Source organism: Saccopteryx leptura, chromosome 4, assembly GCF_036850995.1.
Source record: "Saccopteryx leptura isolate mSacLep1 chromosome 4, mSacLep1_pri_phased_curated, whole genome shotgun sequence".
In the NCBI taxonomy this organism is placed as follows: Eukaryota; Metazoa; Chordata; class Mammalia; order Chiroptera; family Emballonuridae; genus Saccopteryx; species Saccopteryx leptura.
Genome location: NC_089506.1, coordinates 117,429,802 through 117,455,510, shown reverse-complemented (window position 1 = coordinate 117,455,510; position 25,709 = coordinate 117,429,802). Strand labels below are relative to the sequence as shown.

General features: G+C 38.1%; 1 pseudogene; it reads right to left on the bottom strand.

Moving 5' to 3' along the window:
• Nucleotides 1–25,501, bottom strand: part of LOC136404227 (heat shock factor protein 2 pseudogene) — a 69,688-nt pseudogene extending 44,187 nt beyond the window's left edge.
• Nucleotides 25,502–25,709: the final 208 nt, after the last annotated feature.

The window sequence follows — 25,709 nt, the reverse complement described above, 5'->3', positions numbered from 1 at the left end:
TGTATTCGATTTGCTAGTATTTTGTTTAGTATTTTAGCATCTGTATTCATTAGAGATATTGGTCTGTAGTTTTCTTTTTTTGTGCTGTCCTTGCCAGCTTTTGATATGAGGGTTATGTTTGCCTCATAAAATGTGTTTGGAAGTATTGCTTCTTCTTGAGTTATTTGGAAGACTTTGAGTAGAATAGGAACCAAGTCTTCTTTGAATGTTTGATAGAATTCACTAGTATAACCGTCTGGGCTTGGACTTTTATTTTTGGGGAGGTTTTTAATAGTCTTTTCTCTTTCTTTCCTGCTAATTGGTCTGTTTAGGCTTTTTGCTACTTCTTGACTCAGTCTAAGAAGGCTGTATTGTTCTAGGAATTTATCCATTTCTTCTAGATTGTTGAATTTAGTGGCATATAGTTTTTTGTAGTATTCTACAATAATACTTTGTATATCTATGATATCTGTGGTGATTTCTCCTCTTTCATTTTGGATTTTGTTTATATGAGTCCTTTCTCTTTTTTCCTTGCCAAGGGTTTGTCAATTTTGTTGATCTTTTCAAAGAACCATCTTCTTGTTTTATTAATTTTTTCTATAGTTTTTCTGTTCTCTATTTCATTTATTTCTTCTCTGATTTTTATTATCTCCTTTCTTCGGCTGGTTTTGGGTTGTCTTTGTTCTTCTTTTTCTAGTTCCTTAAGGTGTAAAGTTAAGTGGTTCACTTGGACTCTCTCTTGTTTGTTCATATATGCCTGAAGTGATATGAACTTTCCTCTTATTACTGCTTTTGCTGCATCCCAGAGATTCTGATATGTCGTATTTTCATTTTCATTTGTCTGTATATATCTTTTGATCTCTGCGTTTATTTCTTCTTTGACCCATTCATTTTTTTAAAAGTATATTATTTAGTTTCTACATTTTTATGGGGTTTTATTCCTTTTTTTTGCAGTTGAATTCTAGTTTCAAGGCTCTATGATCAGAAAATTTGCTTGGCACAATTTCGATTTTTCTAAATTTGCTGATGTTATTTTTGAAGCCCAACATATGGTCAGTTCTTGAGAATGTTCCATGTACACTAGAGAAAAATATATATTCTGTTTCTTTGGGGTGAAATGTCCTGTAGATGTCTATCATATCCAGGTGCTCTAGGGTTTTGTTTAAGACCAATATATCTTTATTGATTTTCTGTTTGGATGAATGATCTAGAGCTGTCAGCGGTGTATTGAGGTCTCTAAGTATGATTGCATTTTTGTCAGTTTCTGTTTTAAGGTCAATAAGTAGCTGTCTTATATATTTTGGTGCTCCTTGGTTTGGTGCATATATATTAAGAATTGTTATGTCTTCTTGATTCAGTGTCCCCTTAATCATTATGAAATGACCATTTTTGTCTCTGAGTACTTTTGCTGTCTTGTAGTCAGCATTATTAGATATGAGTATTGCTACACCTGTTTTTTTTTTTTTATGTTATTTGCTTGGAGTATTGTTTTCCAGCCTTTGACTTTGAATTTGTTTTTATCCTTGTTGCTTAGACGTGTTTCTTTTAGCATACAGTTGGATTTTTTTTTAATCCATTCTGCTACTCTGTGTCTTTTTATTGGTGAGTTTAATCCATTTACATTTAGTGTAATTATTGACAATTGTGTGTTCCCTATTGTCATTTTATAAATTGCTTTCTTTTAGTTTTGTATCTTGTTTGGTTCTTCTCTATTGTTTTTCTGTCATTTGTTTTTGTTTGGTTGTATTCCATACTTTTTTCTTCTGTTACTAACTTTTTAAGTCATGTGCTTCTGTGGTGGTTTTTCCAAGGGTGGTTACCATTGAGTAATGAAAAGGGTACCTACCATGTTCATTATAGTACACTATCTTATGAATGCTTCTGCACTCCATCCTCCTTTGCTACTGTTAATCTCCATCCTCTCCCCTTTTTATTGTTTGTTATTTTTGTCACATTTAAATTTGGTTTTATTGTGTTCTTGGTGGAGCTTTTACTTGTGGTTTTGTTTTGTTTTATTTTGTTCTTTCTATCTGGTTGGAATACCCCCTTTAGTAATTTCTGGAGTGGGAGTTTTCTGATTATAAATTCCCTCATCTTTTCTGTATCTGTGAATGTTTTTATTTCTTCTTTATATTTGAAGGATAGCTTTAATGGGTATAGTATTTTTGGCTGAAAGTTCCTCTGTTTCAGGATTTTAAATATTGGGGTGCACTCTCTTCTAGCTTGTAAAGTTTCTGCTGAGAAATCCGATGATAATCTAATAAGCCTTCCTTTATATGTTGTATTCTTCTTTTCCCTGGCTGCCTTGAGAATTTTTTCTTTGTCGTTGGTTTGTCCCAATGTCATTATGATATGCTTTGGAGTAGGTTTATTGTGGTTAAGAAAACTCGGTGCTCTGTTTGCTTCTTGAATTTGAGGCTTTAGTTCTTTCCAAGCCTTGGGAAGTTCTTGTCTATTATTTGTTTGAATATATTCTCCATTCCATTTTCTCTCTCTTCTCCCTCTGATATACCTATTATTCTTATGTTATTCTTTCTGATGGAGTCAGACAATTCCTGTAGGTCTTTCTTTTCTTTTAAATTTTTGAGTCTCTCTCTTCTTCTCTCTGTTGTGCCTCAAGTTGCTTGTCTTCTATGTCACTAATCCTACCTTTTATCTGGCCTGCTCTATTAGCTAAACTTTTTACCTCATTTTTCAGCTTGTGAATTGAGTTTTTCATCTCTGTTTGATTTGTTTTTATAGTTTCAATTTTCTTGGTAATATATTCTTTATGTTCATTGATTTGTTTTCTGAGCTCCCTAAATGGACTTTCTGTGTTTTCTTGTATATCTCTGAATATTTTTAGGATTTCTATTTTAAATTCTCTGTCATTTAGCTCCAAGGTTTTCAATATATTAAATTTTTTCTCCATATATATTTTTTCATCTATCTGTGCTACATCTCTGTCTTTTGTATCCATGATATTTGCTTTCCTTTTCCTTAATGGCATCTGAGGGTGGTTTTGTTGATAGTACTAATGAGAATTAATAAAAATAAAAAGTAAAAAAATGGGGAAAAACATTTATTATTCCTCCCCTTTTTTCTCCTCTTCTCTCCCTTCCTCCTTGAGAAAATTTGTGATTAACTGTGAGTTATATTGTGCTAAATGGAACAAAAACTACCTATAACAGAGAGCCTGAGTTGGGGATAAGTGATAAAGGGGCAAAAAAGGAAGTAGGGACCTACAAAACACAATAAAGAAAAAAAAATTTGGGTCAAGAATAAAATTATTTGCTTGTAAGTGGTGGTCAACTAAGAGATATAATGAGAGGGATAAGAGGGAAACAGGAAAAAGGAAAAAAAATTAAAAAATTACTATTGTATTAAGTGGAGCAAAAACTAGATTGAATGGAGAGCCAGGGTTGGGAAGAATGCTAATGAGTTAAAAAGCATAGTAAAAAGCACCCAAAGTGCCACAAAGAAAAAATTTGAGTCCCAAATAAAATAATGTGTTTGTGATTGAGGATTGAATGAGAGGAAAAGTAAAGGAGAAAAGAAGAAACTAGTATGGAGGGAGAAAAAAAGAAAGAAGAAAAAATGAAAAGAAGAAAAAAGAACAAAAAGAGAGAGTGCGAGTTAAGGCTTTTGGAATGCAACCCTCAAAGAATGAAAGGAAGAAGAAAAGAAAGCAAATGGTAAATGTAACACTTATGGATAGTGTAGTGCAAAAAGAGGAAAGAATAAGACTGGCAGAAATGACCAGGTTGGAAGAAAAAGAAAATAATCAAGACAAGATAAAAGAAAGAAACAAACAAAAAAATGAAAAAGTTATAAAGTTTGTGGATTTTTCTTGATTTTGAGAGGCTACCTTCTCCCTTTTTCTTTCCTCTTCTTCTTCCTGGTCCATGACTCTGTACATTAGGCTCTGCCCCTGTGACACACTTAGGTAGAGATTTGCAGTTGATAAGTCTCTATGACGATGTCATATATTAGGCTTCAGTCTCGTTGGCAGTCGAGGCTCATTAGCATTTGCAGGCTCTGACAATGAGAGAGTCCGTGTTCCCGGAGCCTCTCTCCTAGTCTCTCCTTCCTGAATTAGCAGCCTGATGATCCAGCTATGGGGTTGATGCTGCCTCTGCCTGGAGAATAAGAGTCTCAAAGAGCTGGAAAATCCCCACTCTATCCCCACTCAGCTCAGGGCTCTGGGTAAGGCTCTGTCAGTCAGAGCCGCCAGCATAATCAGGTGGGGCTAGGAGCCAATTGTTTTCAAGGTGCCTTTCTATGTGCCTCCAGGTGTGTGGCAGCCACCATTAGCTCCGATATCCTGGTCGGTGAGCGCGGATAGTGCCGCGGATAGAGCCGCTGTTCAGGGTGCGGGGACCACACCGAGACTCCAGGTGTGTCCATTATGCTTCAGCACTCTGTGGGACCACTCTCCTACAAGAGCTTTTTGCACCTTGTAATCTGTTTTGGCTGGGTAGAAGATGGCCTAGTCGCTGTTTGTAAAACAGAAGGTCTTAAAAGCTGCCAAATCCCTCTTTTTAATATATAGCCCTAGGTATGAAAGCTCTGCCAATCAGAAGTTGCCCCCACCCCTATGTGCATAGGAAGAGACACTAAAAAATATCACGCCTCTTATCTTAGATCACTGAACTGAGAGAGATCTTGTCAGAGCCGCATAGGTCAGTTGGGAGGGGAGCAGACTGCGGGTTAAGCTAACTTCAGCAATTGGATCCACAGATCTGCTCCCGAGTCAGACTGTAAGCTGCTTGCTTGCCTCCCGAGGCTGTTAGCTTGAATGGCTGGGTGAGGGGCCTTGCTCGCCTGGAGAAGTTTGGGTGTAGGGAAGTTTGCTTTCACACACTCCCCATGTGCCGCTGTTCAGGGTGCAGGAACCACACCCAGACTCTGGTCACAGACCACACAAAGGCTTCTGACTCTGATCCTCTGTCTGGGAACATGGGTGCCCACTCCCGGGGCGCCAGGAGGAACCTCTCACACACTATCCGCGCTCACCGACCAGGATATCGGAGCTAATGGTGGCTGCCACTCGCCTGGGTGAGGTGTCCCGCCTGCCTGGAGAAGTTCAGGTATAGGGAAGTTCGCTTTCGCGCACTCCCTGCACACCACTGTTCAGGGTGCAGGAACCACACCGAGACTCTGGTCACAGCCCACGCAAAGGCTACTGACTCTGCCCCTCTATCCGCTAACACGGGCACCCACTCCCAGGGCGCTAGGAGGAACCTCTCGCACGCTATCCGTGCTTGCTGACCAGGATATCGGGGCTAATGTTGGCCACCTTTCGCCCGTCTTTGCCGGGTCCGGCGTGGTTGTTAGTCTGCATTGGCTGAGTCGCCGCAGGCACACTCTTTCCTCAGCTTGGATGTCTGTGCCGCAGCCTGGCTTGATCCCTCCACACCCTTAGCCCTCTATCTCAGTTCCAAGTGAAAGCAGCCCTTGCTTAGGTTAGTGAGGAAGGCGGAGTGTTCCTTTCTCCATCTTATTTCCTTTGGGGTTGATTATATATTTAGTCAATTTTTTGCTTGATCATACTTTTGTGTACAGTGTGTGGGACTTCTAGATGCTCCAAGGATAGATTTTTCTGTCTCTGGTTGAAGAATTTGTTGAAATTTTGGGGAGATTTATCAGTATTGCTCCTTATGGCGCCATTTCTCTGACATCACTCCAGCATTGTGTTCTTTTTTTTTTTTTTTTTTGTATTTTTCTGAAGCTGGAAACGGGGAGAGACAGACAGACTCCCGCATGCGCCCAACCGGGATCCACCCGGCACGCCCACCAGGGGGCGACACTCTGCCCACCAGGGGGCAATGCTCTGCCCCTCCAGGGCATCGCTCTGTCGCGACCACCTGGGGCAGAGGCCAAGGAGCCATCCCCAGCTCAAATTGAGCCTCGCTGCGGGAGGGGAAGAGAGAGACAGAGAGGAAGGAGAGGGGGAGGAGTGGAGAAGCAGATGGGCGCTTCTCCTGTGTGCCCTGGCCAGGAATCGAACCTGGGACCCCTTGCATACCAGGCCGACGCTCTACCACTGAGCCAACCGGCCAGGGCCTCCAACATTGTGTTCTTAATGCTCATAACTGCTACATTATGCTATCTACTCTTCTGAGGATGATAATAACAATATTAGTAATAATGTTAACATTTACACTTTATAAGCACCATATATCACAATCTTATGAGGTAAGTATAATTATTATTCTGTTTTACAGATTAGAAATATGAAGCACAGAGGTGTTATGTAATTTTACTAGAGTAGAAGGGTTAAAGAAATATACTTTTATATAAAACTTGTCTTAGTACCATAGCATTTGTCTAAATAGGGTACTGCTTTGGTTCAAGTCTTAAATCATGTTTAATCATGTAAAAGACCACTTGGTCCAGGATGCTAATATGTTTTCAGCTTTCTGAAAATCTCTGTTGGTCACTGGCAGAAACAATGGATTCCATTTGCACTTATGATACTGTTGCTATGGAAACCTGCTACTCAGAGAAACCCCTGCCATTTTTCCCTTAAAATGATCTAGAGAATTTCATTTTTACCTTATGTAAGTGCGTCTGAACCATATCACTTCATCTGGTCATTTTATAGGTACCTGCTGATTCAATTTGTTTGAAAACAAGTTCCATTTAACCCCTTCTGTGCTCTTTTACCTTTTTATTCTAGTCCTACACAATCTGTTCCTGCTCTAATAATTTTTACTATAACCGGTCTCTCTGCCTTTCAACCTTTTTATTTGCTGGTACCAGCACTCTCTTTCCAAAACTTAGGTTGGAATTTTTTTCAGATTTTCTCTGTTTTCAAATACTACTATGGAATGATTTCAAAACCTCTTGATATGGCAAAAACAAAACAAAACAAAAAACCATAAGTAGTATAAAATAAATGGGAGGGGTAGAGATGATGTGTCAGTAAATCATCAGCTATACCCAGTATATTAATATTAAACTAGAACATGATTTATTTGACATGATAGACATTACTCATCCAAAGGAAGCTAAAATGATGATCTTAAGATAAATTATTTATCTAAGATAGAAAACAAGTAACCAAGAGTTTCACTGTAAATTATTTTTATCTCAAGAGTTTACACAATAGTTTTTAAAAAAATTTATTAATTTTAATTTATTGTGTTAACATGGATTCAAGTGTCCCACTCAATATAACACCCTCACCCTCCACCTCCATGTCCCCCATTACACCTCTTTGCCTCACTCTCCTTCACACCTTCCCCCACTTCCCTTTGGGATTTACTGTCCTGTAACCTGTATCTCTGTGTTATGTATATTTCACTAATCCCTTCACCATCTCTGATCCTGTCCCCTCATCCCCCTTCCCTCTGAGAGCTGTCCTTCTGCTACCTGTGACCCTGCCTCTATTCAATTCCTCAGTTCACTTTGTTCATTAGATTCTACATATAAGTTATCTTTTTTTAATTCATTCATTTTAGAGAAGAGAGAGAGAGAGAGAGAGAAAGAGAGAAGGGGGGAGGAGCAGGAAGCATCAACTCCCATATGTGCCTTGACCAGGCAAGCCCAGGGTTTTGAACCAGTGATCTCAGCATTCCAGGTCAATGCTTGATCCACTGTGCCACCACAGGTCAGGCCATATAAGTTATCTTGAGGTAAAAATAGACTGACAAACTTTGTAACTTATTTTTTTTTTTTTGGTAAAATAACAATGAGCAAGTAATAAAATGTAAATAATGAGTTGATAATAAATAGATTTTTATTAGTCAGAAGAGTAATTAAAACAAGTGAGGTTTTCATATATCCTGTTAGTTAAAAATTATAATTAGGTAGCAGGAAAGAGGGTTCATATCTTTGTAAAATTGCTTTCACAACTTTATACAACCCACACTCAAACTCTGGCTGTGAAATTATTGTTCAGTTTGAATTCTTGATCCATAGAATAAGTCATTATGATAAAATGAAAGAAAGAAACCTGCACTCCATCATGTTCTCAGCAAAACTACAGAACACAGACTCATGCTACATGGTTTCAAATAGTCCAAGCTATTTCAGAACAACAGTGTCTATTTTTTATTTTGAATTACTGCAATTTCAGTAGCAGCTGTTGCACTGAAAATTATAACAGTCAACATTTAATCAGCATAATGTTTTTTCCAGCCTCTTCATCAATCTATCATTTGCTTCAGTTACTATAAAAGTTTCAAACTTTAGTTAGCGATTAGTAACTTTAAAGGTCTCATTAGAATCTGGCCCAACCTACTGATCTGATTTCCTATGCTACCTACCATGGAATCTGGGCTTGGTTTCAGCAGTCCCCACACACTCCAGCCTCCCATTGCTTTCCCTTACACTTCACAAGTCTAGAAAACCATCTGTTTTTCCTCCACTCTGTACAAACATTGTCTCTGACATCCAAAGCTAGTCTCACCTCCTCAGGAAAATTATATTTGCTCATGCTAACTTAGCTTTATATGATTTCCCATCTGTAAATTTCTGTAAATCTATTACTTTCATCTCTTATTAAACAGGATTTACTGGTCTTATTTCCCTAAACTTATTGCAGATTTAGAGAAGCAAGAAATGAAATATAGAAAAGAAAGGTCCTTAGCATAAATAACTCTTAGCAGAACTTACTTTCTCTAAAATAAAAGAGACTTTTGGCAAGACTTACTTTTCTAAAAAGACTCCCTATTCCTGGCCTTGAGGCTGGTCTCCTGGACTGTGGTCTTGGGCTAGCTTTGCAAGGGTACAGCAGTCCTCAGAATGTTTCTCCCTGAATTAACCCTATAGACCAGCAGTTCTCAACCTGTGGGTCGTGACCCCGGCGGGGGTCGAACGACCAAAACACAGGGGTCACCTAAAACTATCGGAAAATACATATTTATTATACAATACATTTTTAAATAAGATATGTATTTCCGATGGCTTTAGGCAACCCCTGTGTTTTGGTCGTTCGACCCCCACCGGGGTCACGACCCACAGGTTGAGAACCGCTGCTCTATAGACAAACATTTTAAGAAAGCTTATTTCACTGCTCTGTTTTACTGCTATGCTTCCTCTCCTCCCCATTCCTCAATCAGTATGTAATTTTGTCTTTAAAAGCTAGCCCCAGACTGTAGTTGGGGCTGCACTGATTTGAATAACTTAGGTCTCCATGCGGTCGCACAGTGGTGTTAATTAAGGCTCCTTAATTTGGCTTTTTGATTGTGTGGCAGGTTGTCTGTTTCTTGCTGTTCTGATACAACAGAACCATCTCTTGTTTTTTCTAGTCCCTCTGCAGTATATAACTCTGTCCCTATACAAGAACTATCTTGGTATGTCATGTATGCCAATAGAGAAGAACTCATTTCTTCTTTTTTTTCCCTGAGTTTCTATGATATTTTATATTTAATTAGTATTTTATTTCCAAGGTCTAGACAAATATAATACTAAAAACACTAGCATCATTGGTATATGTCTCTGTCTTCTGTAAGCAATTTGAGCTTATAAGCAGAGTAGTAGCACATGTGCTGTGAACCAGCGCAACTCAAAATTGTCCAGGTCCTGAGGGAAAATGGTGGGGATTAAGAAAGAAACACAGAGAAAAAAAGGATGGGATCCAGAGGCCTCCTATAAACTGATGGAATACATGAGCAGGGGGGAAAAACCCAGTCAGCTTTATTACATAGTGCAGAGAACAAAAACGTTTACAAACAAGGAAGTCTCGGAAACAAAGTCACATATCGAAGGTATAAACAGGAATCCTCTTAAGAGTGCACCATCCCCCACCATGCAACAGCCAAGGGTGTGGGGAAGAGCTTAGCCTTAGAGAATCTTAGGCTAAGGACTTTGTCAATTTACAGCCTGTCTTCCATGCACATGCAAACTCTCAGCTGTAGAAAAGAAAGCAGGGTGTGTGGTTTGGGAACAGCAAGTAGTTGGATGAGAAGGGAGGGTAGTGGTGAAAGAGAAGGTTGAAAGGTAAATTGGAATCAGTGTATTGTTCACTGATGAGGATACTTGATCAAGCATTACTTGATCTTTGGGGGCTTTGGCTATATAGCATTACCTAGAAAATAAAAAATCACATAGAGACTCAGGGTCACAACTCAGACCAAGTGATCAGAGTCATCAAGGGTGAAAAAACGTAAGCCATGCAATAATATTGTCACAATTTTCAAGAGATTGAATGGCTTGCCAATCATTCCCATTCTCCTTAGTACCTCCAAGAACAATTCCAATTTCCAATGACCCTAACTACTCCCTTCCTAAATGTCATCTTTATGCCTATATTTATATATAAATGATATAATATAAAATTTGTATTTGTTGAGGAACACTTGTTATATGCAAGGCACTCTACTTTTGTTGCCTCTTTTCAAATATCACCTTATGATAACATCTATGATACAAATCATTTACTGAATACTGAGAGGTTAATTAATTTGTCCAAATTCACACAGCTGCTAAGTGGTGGAATGGGAATTTGAGCTCAATCAGCCTGACTGCAGGGATCTGGTTCTAAGTCACCATCATTCATGTACAGCCACACTACCAAATACAGAGCAGACTGTGTTGTCATGTCAGGTGGTGGACAAAGTTTCCATGTTGTAACCACCCTAGTGAGGTCTTCAGTAGAGGCTCACCTAAGCTAGGAAGGTGATATGTAATAAGAAGGACATAGGACAAATCACACACAAAAAATCATTTTTTCTCACTTAGTCTCACACTTTGGCAAGCAGCTTCTAACAGTTTCTTTGTGCTGAATGACAACCTGACATGAAATTCTTAGATTTTTCTGACTTATTTGACTTATTATAATGTTCTCAAGGTCCATTAATGTTGTTGTAAATGGCAATATATCATTTCTTATGGCTGAGTAGTATTCCATTATATATGTACCACATCTTCTTTATCCAATCCTCTATCAAGATACACTTTGGTTGTTTCCATATCTTGGCCACCGTGAATAATGCTGCAATGAACATGGGGGTGCATGTGTCTTTAAGTACCAGTGTTTTTGAGTTTTCAGGCATATGCCCAGTAGAGGAATTGCTGGGTCATATGGTAGTTTCATTCTTAATTTTTTGAGGAACCACCATACTTTCTTAGTGGCTGTACCAGTTTACATTCCCACCATCAATGAATGAGGGTTCCTTTTTCATCACAGCTTCTTCAACACTTGTTATTATGTTTCTTGTTGATAACAGCCAATCTAACAGTGTGAGATGATACCTCACTGTAGTTTTGATTTGCATTTCTCTAATAGGTAGTGAAGATGAGCTTCTTTTCATATATCTGTTGGCAATTTGTGTGTCTTCTTCAGGGAAGTGTCTGTTCAGATTCTCTTCCCATTTTTTAATTGTTTGCTTGATTATTTATTTTTTCTTTCTTCTAGTTGAAGTGTAACTTAATTCTAACCAAAACCAAAACAGATTAGGAACTGAAACCCAGAAATTTTAAAAAACTTCACTGGACTTAGAGAAATATAAAATAATCTAACAATGTAACAATAAGAGACAAATAGATAATCTAACAAAAGGATACCTAGATGCCAAAATGTGCTCATTTGATAATTATTAAAATAATTTTAATCTTTAATTTGTTTCTTTTTACTTTTGGCTGCTTTTATTAGGTGTTTTCTGCTACCATGTCTTCCAAATCACTGATTTAATCTTCTGCTTCATCTAATCTGCTATTTATTTCTTCTAGTGTACTTTTTATTTCAGTTATTAAATTTTTCATTTCTTATTGTTTTTTTATGGTTTTATGTCTTTTCTTATGTTCACTATCCCTTTGTTAAAGTTTTTATTAGTTTCTTGAACATCTTGAAGATAATTGTTTGTGGAGATTGCCACACAAAAGTGGAGGTAGATTGCCTCCACTTCATTTAGTTCTTTTTCTTAAGTTTTCTCTTGGTCTTTCATTTGGGCCATATTTCTTTGTCTATTCATTTTAGCTGCTCCCTCATCTCTCTCTCTTTTTTTTCTATGTATTAAGTAGATATGTTTTATCTCACAGTCTTGGTAGGGTGGCTATATGTAGTAGATGTCTCATGAGGTCCAGCCACCAGACTTCTTGACCTGTTGAGCCAGGTGCTTCAGGAATGTCCCTCATATGGGTTCATGTGTGCCTTCTATTGTAACTGAGCCCCAATTCCTTTTGGTCAGTTTGTGGATGGGTTGACCTTCAGGCTTTCTGGCTGTGAGGATGAGCCATGATCACCATGTAAAAGTTGCTGTGCCAGCCCTGGCCGGTTGGCTCAGTGGTAGAGCATTGGCTTGGCGTGTGGAAGTCTTGGGTTTGATTCCCGGCCAGGACACATAGGAGAAGCACCCATCTGCTTCTCCACCCTTCCCCCTCTCCTTTCTCTCTGTCTCTCTCTTCCCCTCCTGTAGCCAAGGTTCCATTGGAGCAAAGTTGACCTGGGTGTTGAGGACAGACCCATGGCCTCTGCCTCAGGCTCTAGAATGGCTCTGATTGCAGCAGAGCAATGCCCCAGAGGGGCTGAATATAACCCCCTAGTGGTCATGCTGGATGGATCCCTGTTAGACACACACGGGAATCTGTCTATCTGCTGCCGCTCCTGCCCCCTGCTTCTCACTTTGGGAAAAAAAAGTTGCTGTGCCAGAAATGATCCCATAAAGTGGAATCCGTTCCAGCAGTTTCTGGTAGCTGTTGAGATCTCCCTTTGTTGTGTTCTTGTGGAACTAATTGAGTGGTGCTCTAATGTGGTCAAAGACAGAAACCAGTTGTGTTATTCTGGGACCTCATTGGAGGGACTGAAGTATGGTTAATGCCAGATGCAGCCTGTGACTGGCTCTTGCTGGGCACTAGAAAATTATCTAATGTTGTTAGTACCATTTGCTGGGCCTGGATGTGCCTGTGAGGGACCAAGCTGCTAATAGAGTCCTGATGCTACAATTCCAGGTCTGGGGCAGGAAAGCAAAAGGTCCAAGACTTTCCAAGACCCACCATCACATGCTGGGGGGTTTAGCCATTAGGCTCAGCCACTGAATTCAGGTGGTTACATGAATTTTATGAGTTAGGTTCTCAGCTAGTCACCAGAAAAGGTATGAATGTTATTTACCAGGTTAATATCAGATTCAAACTTGGCACCTGTTCTGGGTAATAAACCAACTTTTCAAAATGATCAGGGTATACCAGGGCCAGCCACAACACTCTTGGGGCTTGGGGATCCTTTTCAGTGATGGCAGAGTCTCAGAACGTCATTAGAAAGGACCTAAGTAAAGTCCACTAGGCTATAGCAGGGTAACATTTGGCTTTGTGGAAGAAAGACTCAGCACAGGAATAGTGGCAGGCTTCACTATGTTTCCTCCCTGAATATCTCTGGTACCTCCCTCCCCAACTTGAATAGAAGTCTTCATAAATATTTTAAGAAAGACTCTTTTGAAGACCTTGTCTGGTTTCTGCTGACAAGACCTCTGACCATGTGTTAGCTGGTAGAGTGAGGCCTCAGGGAGTCATTGGAGTAGAACAGTGTTAACTTAAACAGACTGATGCTATGTTAGGGTGAGTGTTCAAGTTCAGTAAAAGATGGCACTCGTACCATGCAGGGAGGAGAACACAACACAGGAACATTAGAAGTTGTCCCTCCAGGCCTGGTCCGAGAAGCCACACAACTTGGTTTCCCCATGTATGACTCTGGCACTCCAACTTGCCATCTCTTTGCCAAATCTCTGTGTGAGTGCAAGTGAACATTTGCTTTCTGTCTCTTTAAGAGGACACCTGGGTTTCCAGCAACCTCTGTCTTACCCATTTGTATGGAAGCCCTGTTGTTTTCACAAACAAGGTGTTTATGTGGCTCCTCTTCCTGATTTTGGTCCTCTGTGCTGACGAGTCTGGTGTGGTAATGAGGCCCCTCACTGCTTGGGGTGGAGAATGTCTGCTGCTAAACTAGCCCTCCAGATTCTTAACCACCACATGTGTGTATAGGATCAGGATCAGTCCGTTTTCTTTCTTTCTTTCTTTCTTTCTTCTTTCTTTCTTTCTTTCTTTCTCTTTCTTTCTTTCTTTCTTTCTTTCTTTCTTTCTTTCTTTCTCTTTCTTCTTTCTTTCTTTCTTTCTTCTTTCTTTCTTTCTTTCTTTCTTTCTTTCTTCTTTCTTTCTTTCTTTTTTCTTTCTTTCTTTTTTTACAGAGACAGAGGGTCAGAGAGACAGATAGGGACAGACAGAGTGGGAGAGAGATGAGAAGCATCAATTCTTTATTGCGGCACCTTAGTTTTTCATTGATTGTTTTTGCATATGTTCCTTTACTATAGGGCTATAGTAGAGCAAGTGACCCCTTAAGCAAGTGACTTTGGGTTTCAAGTCAGTGACTTTGGGCTCAAGCCAGCAACCATGGGGTTGTGTCTATGATCCCATGCTCAGCTAGTGATGCCACGCTAAAGCTGGTGAGCCTGCGCTCAAGCTGGCGACCTTGTAGTTTTCAAACCCGGGTCCTCTGTGTCACAGTCTGATGCTCTATTCACTGCGCCACTGCCTTGGTCCAAGCAGGGACCAGTTCATTTACATATCTTTGCTCTCCTAACAGTCTGAATGTTTCTTCTGTTTATTCTTAGCTGTATAACTTCTGTTCAGACTAGTCTTCAGATGGTTTATTAAGGTTGACTGTTCCATAATGTAGTTTGTAATTTTGACGTGGTCATGGGAAGGAGTTGAACACAACTTCCACCTACACTGCTATCTTGGGTCAACCTAATGAGACACATCCAGTCCCCCACTGACTGATAGGCTTCTATTTCTTTTTATTTTATTTTAACAACAAAAACATCCTCAACGATATGATTGAAGAATGTATTGAAAACACTCAATCTAGTACTTGCTTAAATGACACATAAAACTGTCATCAGCAAACAAAAAAGGCAGATGAACAAAAATGATATTCCAAATACCACAAATGGTTCATTTCTATACACTTTATTTTAATTTTTCACTGAATTGGTTCAGGCATGAGACAAAGTAAATCTTTAGTTGTGGTTTAGGAGAACATATTTTAGGCAATTGTATTGGTGTGTGTGTGTGTGTTGTGTGTTGAGGGTGGTGTGTTTTAATGGGGAAATTGGTCATCAACATTGCTTAGGGGACTTGGTAGCTGGGCAGCCTTTCAGCATTTATGATCTCCCTAATATAACTGTTTTTTACTCACATCTGTAGCAGACTTTTGTCATTCTTTCTGGCTGCCCAATGTCTGGATTTTTCTGCCTAAATCTGGGATTAATGTATGAGTCATTGAGGGAGCAGGAATCAACCTTATGTGATTATGAACTGAGAGTATCAGAGTTCAACTTTTCATCCTTCTTTGTATCTGGACACAGAAAGCTATGCAATCACAAGCACCTGACCCAGAGTTCGGAAATGGTTGGAAATGAGAGCCTATACGCCCAGAGAAACAATGTCATGAAGTCGTATGACAGTGATAGTTGTTGGAGTTCTAGGGCATGCAGTGCAAATTGTGGTGCTTAGGGGTCAGTGTAGAAAGTTTCCTAATCAGATCAGCTCTGTGTATGATTAGAGCTATTGTTTTCATCTATGTAACACTAGACCTTGTTCTCCAGGACAGATAAAGACAGACATATAGGAAGGGAGAGAAATGAGAAGCATCACTTCTTTGTTGCAGCACCTTAGCTGTTCATTGACCGCTTTCTCATATGTGCCTTGACCAGGGGACTACAGCAGACTGAATGACCCCTTGCTCAAGCCAGAGACCTTGGGGTCAAACTGGTGAGCCTTGCTCAAACTCGATGAGTCCGTGCTCAAGCTGGCGACCTAAAGGTTTCAAACCTGAGTCCTACACGTCCCAGTCCGATGCTCTATCCACTGTGTCACCACCTGGTCAGGCAGTTATCTATTTTTTTTAACTTGTATTTAATCAAAGTCAAATTTTGTTACTCATTTAATAATGTATAATGGTGATATACTTGTAATTTAAAATTGTCTTCTCAGCAACAGTACAAATAGCTGTTTTTACTTCATGATTTATAAGATTTAGAATTTAATGGATTGCATAAGCCAAGAGGAGAACAGCCTAAAATGCTCAGGGTGGCAGAAGAGGTACAGCTTCTAGCAGCCAGTGGGTAAGCTGTAGGCAATGAGGTGATTAAAGCAGGTGGCTAACTCTGGATGAAATTAAAGAACACACTTTTTCTTCAGCCATTGCTTAAAATAAACTTAAAGTAAGTTTATAAGCAGAAACATGAGAAGAAAGACTATGAAATAAACAAAGCAAATGATCAACAGAGGTAATGTGGGGACAAGGCATACACATACAAAATAGTGAGAGAAAAATAATAACTAACAAAGTTATTTTCCTTATTGCTGTTCCTTAATGAAGACATATGAGAGTTCCTAAAAAAATTGTATATAATATTTATTAAGTGTATTGTATGTGTAAAGGGCAAATAATTTGTTTATATAGATTATATCAACTAATCTCCAATACAGTGCTTTCTAAAAACCCTCAAACTAGTGAAGAAAAAAATGAGAAAGAAATAAACAGTAGATATTCACCATTCTCATTCTCTGTGCACTTTTCTTAGGAATGACTAGAAACTCCTGAGGGTTTTTCTCTTTCTCTGGCCAGTGTATGCATTTCCCTGGCATGGTACACAGTATTGGCTAGGATGTGTGAATAGGCTTTTTTTGAAGGGGAGTTTCTTCTTTTGGAATCTAGGCATTCTAATTGGCTCACCCAGAAGCACAAGGTGTGTCCTTATGTACTCTCATCTATTTTGAATTATGCTTTTGTTTACTGAATCTATTTCACAATAGGTATCCCATCTAGCCTTCCTAGAAAGATCATTTCCCTTTTTCCAAAAAAAATAGACCTAGCTTCCAAGGAGGAGATTGGCTCCTTGTTGCTCACTGACTGACTTACTTATAGACATAGTGTTGGTGTTGCCAGGTAATAGGGAATTTTGCCAACCATGGCTACTATCATGGCTGCTCATATATAGGAAACATCTGTATAGTTATTTATTGTCCTTCATTCACTTCTTTTATATATCTGTGCTCAAAGAGGATCTGTATGGTGGGGATATTCAGGATATAGAAAAGATAGTATTTACTGACAACTAGAAAGGACAGAATAAACAGGGAAATCTTGTATAATTTTGAGATTTGTCTTTGAGACATGCTCTAAGATGAACAGTACAGAAAAAGGCAAACAGGTTTGCTGGAGAAGATGACGTGTTCAGTGTTGAAATATATTGACATTGAGGAGCCCTCAGAGTCTCAAGATGATAATGCAAACGGGGTAAGATTTATGTTGCTGGTAGAAATGGTGTTCTTTTACAGAGTCACAGGAAAAGTATTTTTACAGAACTCACATAAGGAGGAAATGAGGCTTTCACAGTAAGATTATTCTGTGGTTGAAATGGAAGGTTGTCCCCAGTTACCCAGTGTCTCATCTCTGTCTATCCCCTCCAAGGAAAAAGTCCCAAACTTGTCTTCATGAAGTCAGAATAAAGATCATAGCCTAGACAGTCTGTGCCATGGTTCAGTCCAGTAAGTCCTCATCCAGGTAGCACATCCCTCTGCTCCTGCTGTACCTTGGTTGGCGCTATGTCGGCTTGGAATTCACAGGGCTTCCGTCATCTGGTAGGTGGCTTTTTAGGACCTCATGGTTGTTTGGAAAGACTCACAAACAAACAGGGCAAGCTGACTTTTCCAAACAGGAAGGGAAAATAGGCTCACTTCTTTGCTGAAGTCTGTGTTTCTATTTTCGGGCTGAAAATAACTAGCCTTCTTTAAACCAACAATCAGTTTTTTAGTCTTTGCTAGCTTGGGTTGGTTCCTTCCATTAACCAATCAGGTCCTTCTAAGCCTAAACTGACAGGCCTCTATGGGCCATCCTGGCCTCTACTGTGCATACCTCAAAGAGGAAACACAGAAACACCTGCCAGACCCATAGTCTGGTGGTGGATGGGAGACCCTTGAGGAGACTGAGAAAACTGATCTTTCTCCTTACACAGGGAAGGAAGAGGTTTGATCCCCTTCACTGGGTCATCCCCTAGGGTGGTCAGCACTGTAACTTTGCAGTGAAGTAAACCATAATTTCTGACTCTCTCTGCTTTCTTTCCTTATTAATATTTAGCCAACTCTGGATACTTCATTCATAAATAAACTTAAGTTTTTCTATATAAGCACCAGTGATTTAGAAGAAGATTGAAAGAAAAAAAATTTTATTGAACACTCTCTAAAATATATTAAATGACAAAGAAACAAGTTGCAGAACACTAGCTAATGCTACTCTTTGTGGTAAAATTTTTATAAATATTATTTTACATGCATAATTTATCTTTGGAAGAATATATAGAAACTGTTTAATAGAGATAATATAGAAATTGTAATATCTTCCCAATATGCTTCATCATGAAAGGTAAGTTCTTGTAATCATTGGTTTTCAGAGTCCTTGATACTGGCCATGTTGGCATCACCTGTGAGCTTCTTAGAAATGTGGAAATTTCTTAGGGCTCACCTCAGACATATTGAATCAGAATCTCTATTTTAATAAAATTACCTAGTTACTGATAGGAACTTTAAACTTGTGAAGTATTGCTATAAGTAATCAGTTCATATTTTTTTGGTTGAGAGTTTCAAAGAAATTTCTTGAAAGAGCTGTAGAGAAAACAAACTTTGGAGGAGTTCATACAATTCAAAGAAAATCCAGTCATCAGCAAAGAATGTTAAAAAAAAGAAAATCAGAAAATGGGAAGAACCAAATTTCTTTGGTTATGCATCTTAACCTACTGTTATATTTTCTTGCTTGTAGACAACAACACCATCTTTTATGCTGATACTCTGAAAAATAACAGCCCATTTTGAATAATTGCTTTATTCATTTATCTCTTACATAAATAATATTTTGCTTGCAGTTAATTGAATCAACACAAAATAAATACACAACACATTCTAATTTTCATTCTTTTGAAATATCCAGAATCATGAATTTTAACCACTTATTTGCATAGATGTTAATATTTTCAGCTACATCAGCAATCTTTGTAATTATTTAGAAATGGATAATTATCATGCTAATCAAAAAGAGTAAAGTCATTTTTATTATACAAGTAAGATATCTTAGATTTACTCAGTAAGAAGCTACATTTCCATTTTCTCTGGACATAATTTAAAAGCCAACACATATATTTTTAAACTTGACACATAAGAAAATTTCTATTGACTTAAGAAAGAGAAAGGAATGGGAAGAGAGAGAGAGATGCATTAACTAGTTGTTTCACTTAGTTGTCCTTTACTTGTGTCATTTAGCTGTGTTATTTAGTTGTACACTCATTGATTGCTTCTTGGATCTCACTCTGTGACCTTTGTGAGCTGAGAGGAATCTCTACCTACTGAGACACCCAGGCAGTATTAAAATTTGACCCTTTTTTTCAGAGTTAGCCAAGATGAGAAATATACAGAAGAATCGTGTAGATTCTAATCTTTATAGGGACATGTAACTAGTTTTAGCAAATCACTTACTAGTTAAATATAAGTTACAGAAAAACAATAAAGTAGAATTAAAGAGCCAATCTAGAGTTTCTTTGAAGAGAATTTGTACTCTTAAAAAGCACAGCACATGTGACAGTTTTTCTGTTTGAAAAAGTAATAGCTTAGTGGGAAACAAGAAGGTATCAAAGATATTAAATATAAACAACCAGTTATCTAAGAATCAATCTTGACTCCTTGGAAACTCAAATGCAAACCCCAGCAGGTTTGTGCTTTCCACTGAAAGCAGGCATTAAACTGGCTTTGCTCTTCAAATAAAACTTAACTACCAACAGCCTTCTGCTGAATGATAGCTATTCAAATATAGTATTTGTTGTGTATGAAATAATTTAAATTGCCTGGATAAAGCCAAAGGGAAAGGTAAAAAACCTAGAATAGCCAAAACAATCTTGAAAAAGAGAATAAAGTTGGAGAACTCATGTGTCCCAATTTCAAAACTTACTGAGAAGCTACAGTGATCAAGACAGTGTGGCACAAGGTGGCATAAACATACATGGATTGTGAAATATAATGAAGATCCCATAAATAGTCCTTTATTACATTGATGGTCAATTAATTTTTGACAAAGGTGTCAAAACAACTCAATGAAAAAAAGAATAGTCTTTTCACCAAACATTAATGAGACTGGATTTCCACGTGCAAAAGAATGGAGTGCATCTCCTCTCTCACATCCTACACATGCAAAATAAATCAACTCAACATGAATTATTTACCAAAAAGTAAGACCTGAAACTATCTAGACTTTTACCTACATTGATCTCTATCTGGACTTTTACCTAGACTATATAAACAACTCTTACAACTGCATAATAAAACAAATCACATAACTAAAATGTGAGTAAAGGATCTGCAGAGACATTTCTTCAAACAAGATTGACAACTAAACAATAACTATATGAAAACGTTATTATAAGAAGATACAAATTAAAATCATGACATACCACTTCACACTGATCAAGGTGGTTATAAATGAAAAGGACAGTCAATACAAGTGTTGACAAAGGTAGGGATAAATTAAAATTCTGACACTACTGGGTTGGAATGCAAAATAGAGCAGCCACTTTGGAAAACAGCATGGCAGTTTCTTAAAAAGTTAACCATAAATGTAGAATATGGCCCAGTAAGTCCCCTCCTTGATAATACACCTAACAGAATGGAAACATACCATAAAAAATTTTACAGGAATTTTCACAGCATTTTTTTTGCACAATGCCAAAATATGGAAACCTAAATGTCCCTTAACTGATGCATAGCTCAACAAAATGTGATGTATCCATACATTGAATATTAAGTGACATTAAAAATAAGTGAAGTATTACAGACCTAAAGATGGCAGCGGAGTAGGCGAATGCAGCCTCTCACCACCAAACTGGAATACAAATCAATTTAGGAAAAATCAGTGTGAAAACCAACTCTGGACTACAAGAACAGCTCTCAAAAACCAAGGAGCAAAGAAGAAGCCACAACAAACCTGGTAGGGAGTGCCTGAATCTCCCCTACTTATAGGAACAGAGGGGAGGGTGAGGCTGAGAGCCCAGAGGGGCTCTCATTCCAGGGAAAAGAGCAAAAAATACTGCTCACAGCCACTTGCCTGGCCACTAGGGAGCAAGGTGTGTTAAAAAGACCAGATTATCTCCCAAGTGGAAAGGAGAGAGAGAGGGACAGACTGTGAGGGGCTAAGGAATGCAGAAGATGACCTAAAAAAGCTGACTCATCCATGCTGGAGGCAGCCATAGCTGGGAGAGGGACTGATCCTTCCACAAAACAGTACTGAATTGCTTCCGGATCAGAGATCTCCAGACATCTCTCCAGCTCCAATCAGTGCAACAAGACACAGGTGAAAATAAGAAGTGGGAAGGAGGGCATCACTAGATAGATCCTCAAAAAATAAAATTAACAAAGAAACAGCAGACTTATTGGACACACTAGATCAACTCGATTTAATAGATATCTTCAGAACCTTTCACCCTAAAGCAGCAGAATATACATTCTTTTCATGTGCTCATGGTACAATCTCTAGGATAGACCACATGTTAGGGCACAAAAGTGCTCTCAACAAAAATAAGAAGATTGAAATCATATCAAGCACTTTTTCTGATCACAACGGCATGAAACTAGAAATGAACCACAATAGAAAAGCTCAAAAATTCTCAAACACATGGAAACTAAATTGCAGGTTGTTAAATAATGAATGGATTAAGAATGAGATCAAAGAAGAAATTAAAAAATTCCTAGAAACGAATGACAATGAGCATACAATAACTCAAAATTTATGGGACACAGCAAAAGCAGTACTGAGAGGGAAGTTCATAGCACTACAGGCACACTTTCAGAAGCTAAAAAAAGCTCAAATAAACAACTTAACCCTGCATCGAAAGAACTAGAAAAAGAACAGCAAGTAAAGCCCAAATGTAGTAGAAGGAAGGAAATAATAAAGATCAGAGCAGAAATAAATGACATAGAGGCTAAAGAAACAATACAGAGGATCAATGAAACTAGGAGCTGGTTCTTTGAAAAGGTAAACAAGATTGATGAACCTTTAACTAGAATCACCAAGAAAAAGAGAGAGAGGACTCAAATAAATAAAATTAGAAATGACAGTGGAGAAATAAGAACTGATACAACAGAAATATAAAATATTGTAAGAAAATACTATGAAGAACTGTATGCCAAAAAACTAGACAACGTAGATGAAATGGACAAATTCCTTGAAACACAATCTTCCAAAACTCAATCTGGAAGAATCAGAAAACCTAAACAGACCGATTACACCAAATGAGATTGAAACAGTTATCAAAAAACTCCCAACAAAGAAAAGTCCGGGGCCTGATGGCTTCACAAGTAAATTCTGCCAAATATGCGAAGAAGAACTAACTCCTATTCTTCTCAAACTATTTCAAAAAATTCAAGTTGACGGAAGACTTCCAAGCTTTTTTTATGAGGCGAGCATAATTCTGATTCCAAAACCAGGCAAAGACAACACAAAGAAAGAAAATTATAGGCCAATATCTCTGATGAATATAGATGCTAAAATCCTCAACAAAGTGTTAGCAAACCGGATCCAACAATATATGGAAAAAAATCATACACCATGATCAAGTGGGATTTATTCTGGGGAGGCAAGGCTGGTACAATATTCGTAAATCAATCAATGTGATTCATCACATATACAAAAAGAAAGAGAAAAACCATATGATAATTTCAACAGAGGCAGAAAAAACATTTGATAAAATCCAGCACCCATTCATGATCAAAACTCTCAGCAAAGTGGGAATACAGGGAACATACCTCAACATGATAAAAGCCATCTATGAGAAACCCACAGCCAACATCATACTCAATGGGCAAAAATTAAAAGCAATCCCCTTAAGATCAGGAACAAGGCAGGGGTGCCCCCTTTCAGCATTCTTATTTAACATAGTCCTGGAAGTCCTAGCCACAGCAATCAGACAAGAAGAAGAAATAAAAGGCATTCAAGTTGGAAAAGAAGAAGTAAAACTATCATTATTTGTAGATGATATGATATTGTATATAGAAAACCCTAAAGTCTCAGTCAAAAAACTACTGGACCAGATAAGTGAATTCAGCAAAGTAGCAAGATATAAAATCAATACTCAGAAATCAGAGGCATTTTTATATGCCAACAATAAACAGTTAGAAAGAGAAATTAAGGAAAAAATACCCTTCACTATTACAACCAAAAAAATAAAGTACCTAGGAGTAAACTTAACCAAGGAGACTAAAGACTTGTACTCAGAAAATTACAAGACATTGAAAAAAGAAATCAAGGAAGATACAAACAAGTGGAAGCATATACCGTGCTCATGGTTAGAAAGAATAAACATCATTAAAATATCTATATTACCCAAAGCAATCTATAAATCCAATGCAATACCAATTAAAATACCAATGACATACTTCAAAGATATAGATCACATAATCCAAAAATTTATATGGAACCAAAAAAGAACACAAATAGCCTCAGCCATCCTAAAAAAGAAGAATAAAGTGGGAGGTATCACACTTCCTGATATCAAGTTATACTACAAGGCCATTGTACTCAGAATAGCCTGGTACTGGCATAAGAACAGGCATATAGATCAATGGAACAGAACAGAGAACCCAGAAATAAACCCACAGCTCTATGGACAACTGATATTTGACAAAGGAGATAAGGAAATACAATGGAGTAAATAAAGGCAGCCTCTTTAACAAATGGTGTTGGGAAAATTTGACAGCTACCTGCAAAAAAATGAAACTATTAATAGATCACCAGCTTACACCACTCACAAAAATAAACTCAAAATGGATAAAAGACTTAAATATAGGCCATGAAACCATAAGCATCTTAGAAGAAAACATAGGCAGTAAGCTCTCCGACATCTCTCGGAGCAATATATTTGCTGATTTATCTCCACGGGGAAGTGAAATAAAAGACAGGATAAACAATGGGACTATATCAAACTAAAAAGCTTTTGCACAGCTAAATGCAATAAGAACAGAATAAAAAGACAAACTACACAATGGGAGAACATATTTGACCATACGTCTGGTAAGGGGATTAATAACCAAAATTTATAAAGAACTTTTAAATCTCAACACCAGGAAGACAAACAATCCAATCAAAAAATGGGCAAAAGAAATGAATAGACACTTCTCCAAAGAGGACATACAGATGGCCAATAGGCATATGAAAAAATGCTCAACATCACTAATCATTAGAGAAATGCAAATTAAAACCACAATGAGATATCACCTCACACCAGCCAGAATGGTGCTCATCAACAAAAGAACACAGAATAAGTGCTGGCGAGGATGTGGAGAAAAGGGAACCCTCCTGCACTGCTGGTGGGAATGCAGACTGGTGCAGCCACTGTGGAAAACTGTATGGAGATTCCTCAAAAAACTGAAAATCGAACTGCCTTTTGACCCAGCTATCCCACTTTTAGGAATATACCCCAAGAATACCATAGAATGGCTCCAAAAGGAGAAATGCACCCCCATTTTGTGGCAGCATTGTTCATAATAGCAAAGATCTGGAAACAGCCCAAGTGTCTGTCAGAGGACGAGTGGATTAAAAAGCTTTGGTACATATATACTATGGAATACTACTCAGCCATAAGAAATGATGACATTAGATCATTTACAATAACATGGATGGACCTTGATAATATTATATGGAGTGAAATAAGTAAATCAGAAAAAACTAAGAACTATATGAATCCATACATAGATGGCACATAAAAATGAGACTCAGAGACATGAACAAGAATGTGATTGCAACGGGGGTGGGGAGGTGGGGGCAGGGGGGATGGGGCAAGGAAGGAGAGAGGGGGTGGGGGAGGGTAGGGGCACAAAGAAAACCAGATAGAAGGTGACAGAAGACAATTTGACTTTGGAGGAGGGGTATACAGCACAATCAAATGTCAAAAGAATCTGGAGATGTTTTCTCTCAACATATGTACCATGATTTATCAATGTCATTGCATTAAATTTAATAAAAAAATAAGTGAAGTATTGATATGTGTAGGTATGTTGATGAACTTTCAAAAATATTATGCTAAGTGAAAGAAGCCAGTCACAAAAGACTACACATTACATGGTCCCATTTATATGAGCTGTCCAGAATATGCACATTCATAGAGAGAAATAGCAGATTTAAGAGCTGTCTGTGGCTGGGACATTGAGAAAATAACTGCTACTGTGTTCCAGAATATTTTTATGGTGGAGGTGATAAAAATATCTAAAAGTTGGTGATGCTGATAGCTTTATATCTCTGTGAAGATGCTAAAAACCATTAAGTCATACACCTTAAATAGATAAATTGTATGGTATGTAAATTATATCACAATAAAATTATTACAATGTTTTGGGAGCTTATGTTTTTTATCTTGTACAAATATTGATCAATTTATGACCTATGCAACTTAGGACCATTCGACTTTACAACCACAATCATGAGCGACAACTGCTCTGCATCTGGCAGCGCAAGCATTGCCCAGCTGGGCGTACGACAGTGCGGACCAGCTTCTGGCAGCACTACCATCTCCACGTGCACCATTTCAACTGTTATCCAAGACTTTGTACAGCAATTTGTGTTTTTTGTCTTGGATATTTTTCATCAAACCATTCCCAAGATGTCTACCAAGAGGAAATTGTCTTTGCAAATATTAAACCAGTTGTACTGGTAATGCAGTGTTTTACATAAACCTGATGAATGTAAAAATAAGAAACAAAATGGTGTAGAGATGATA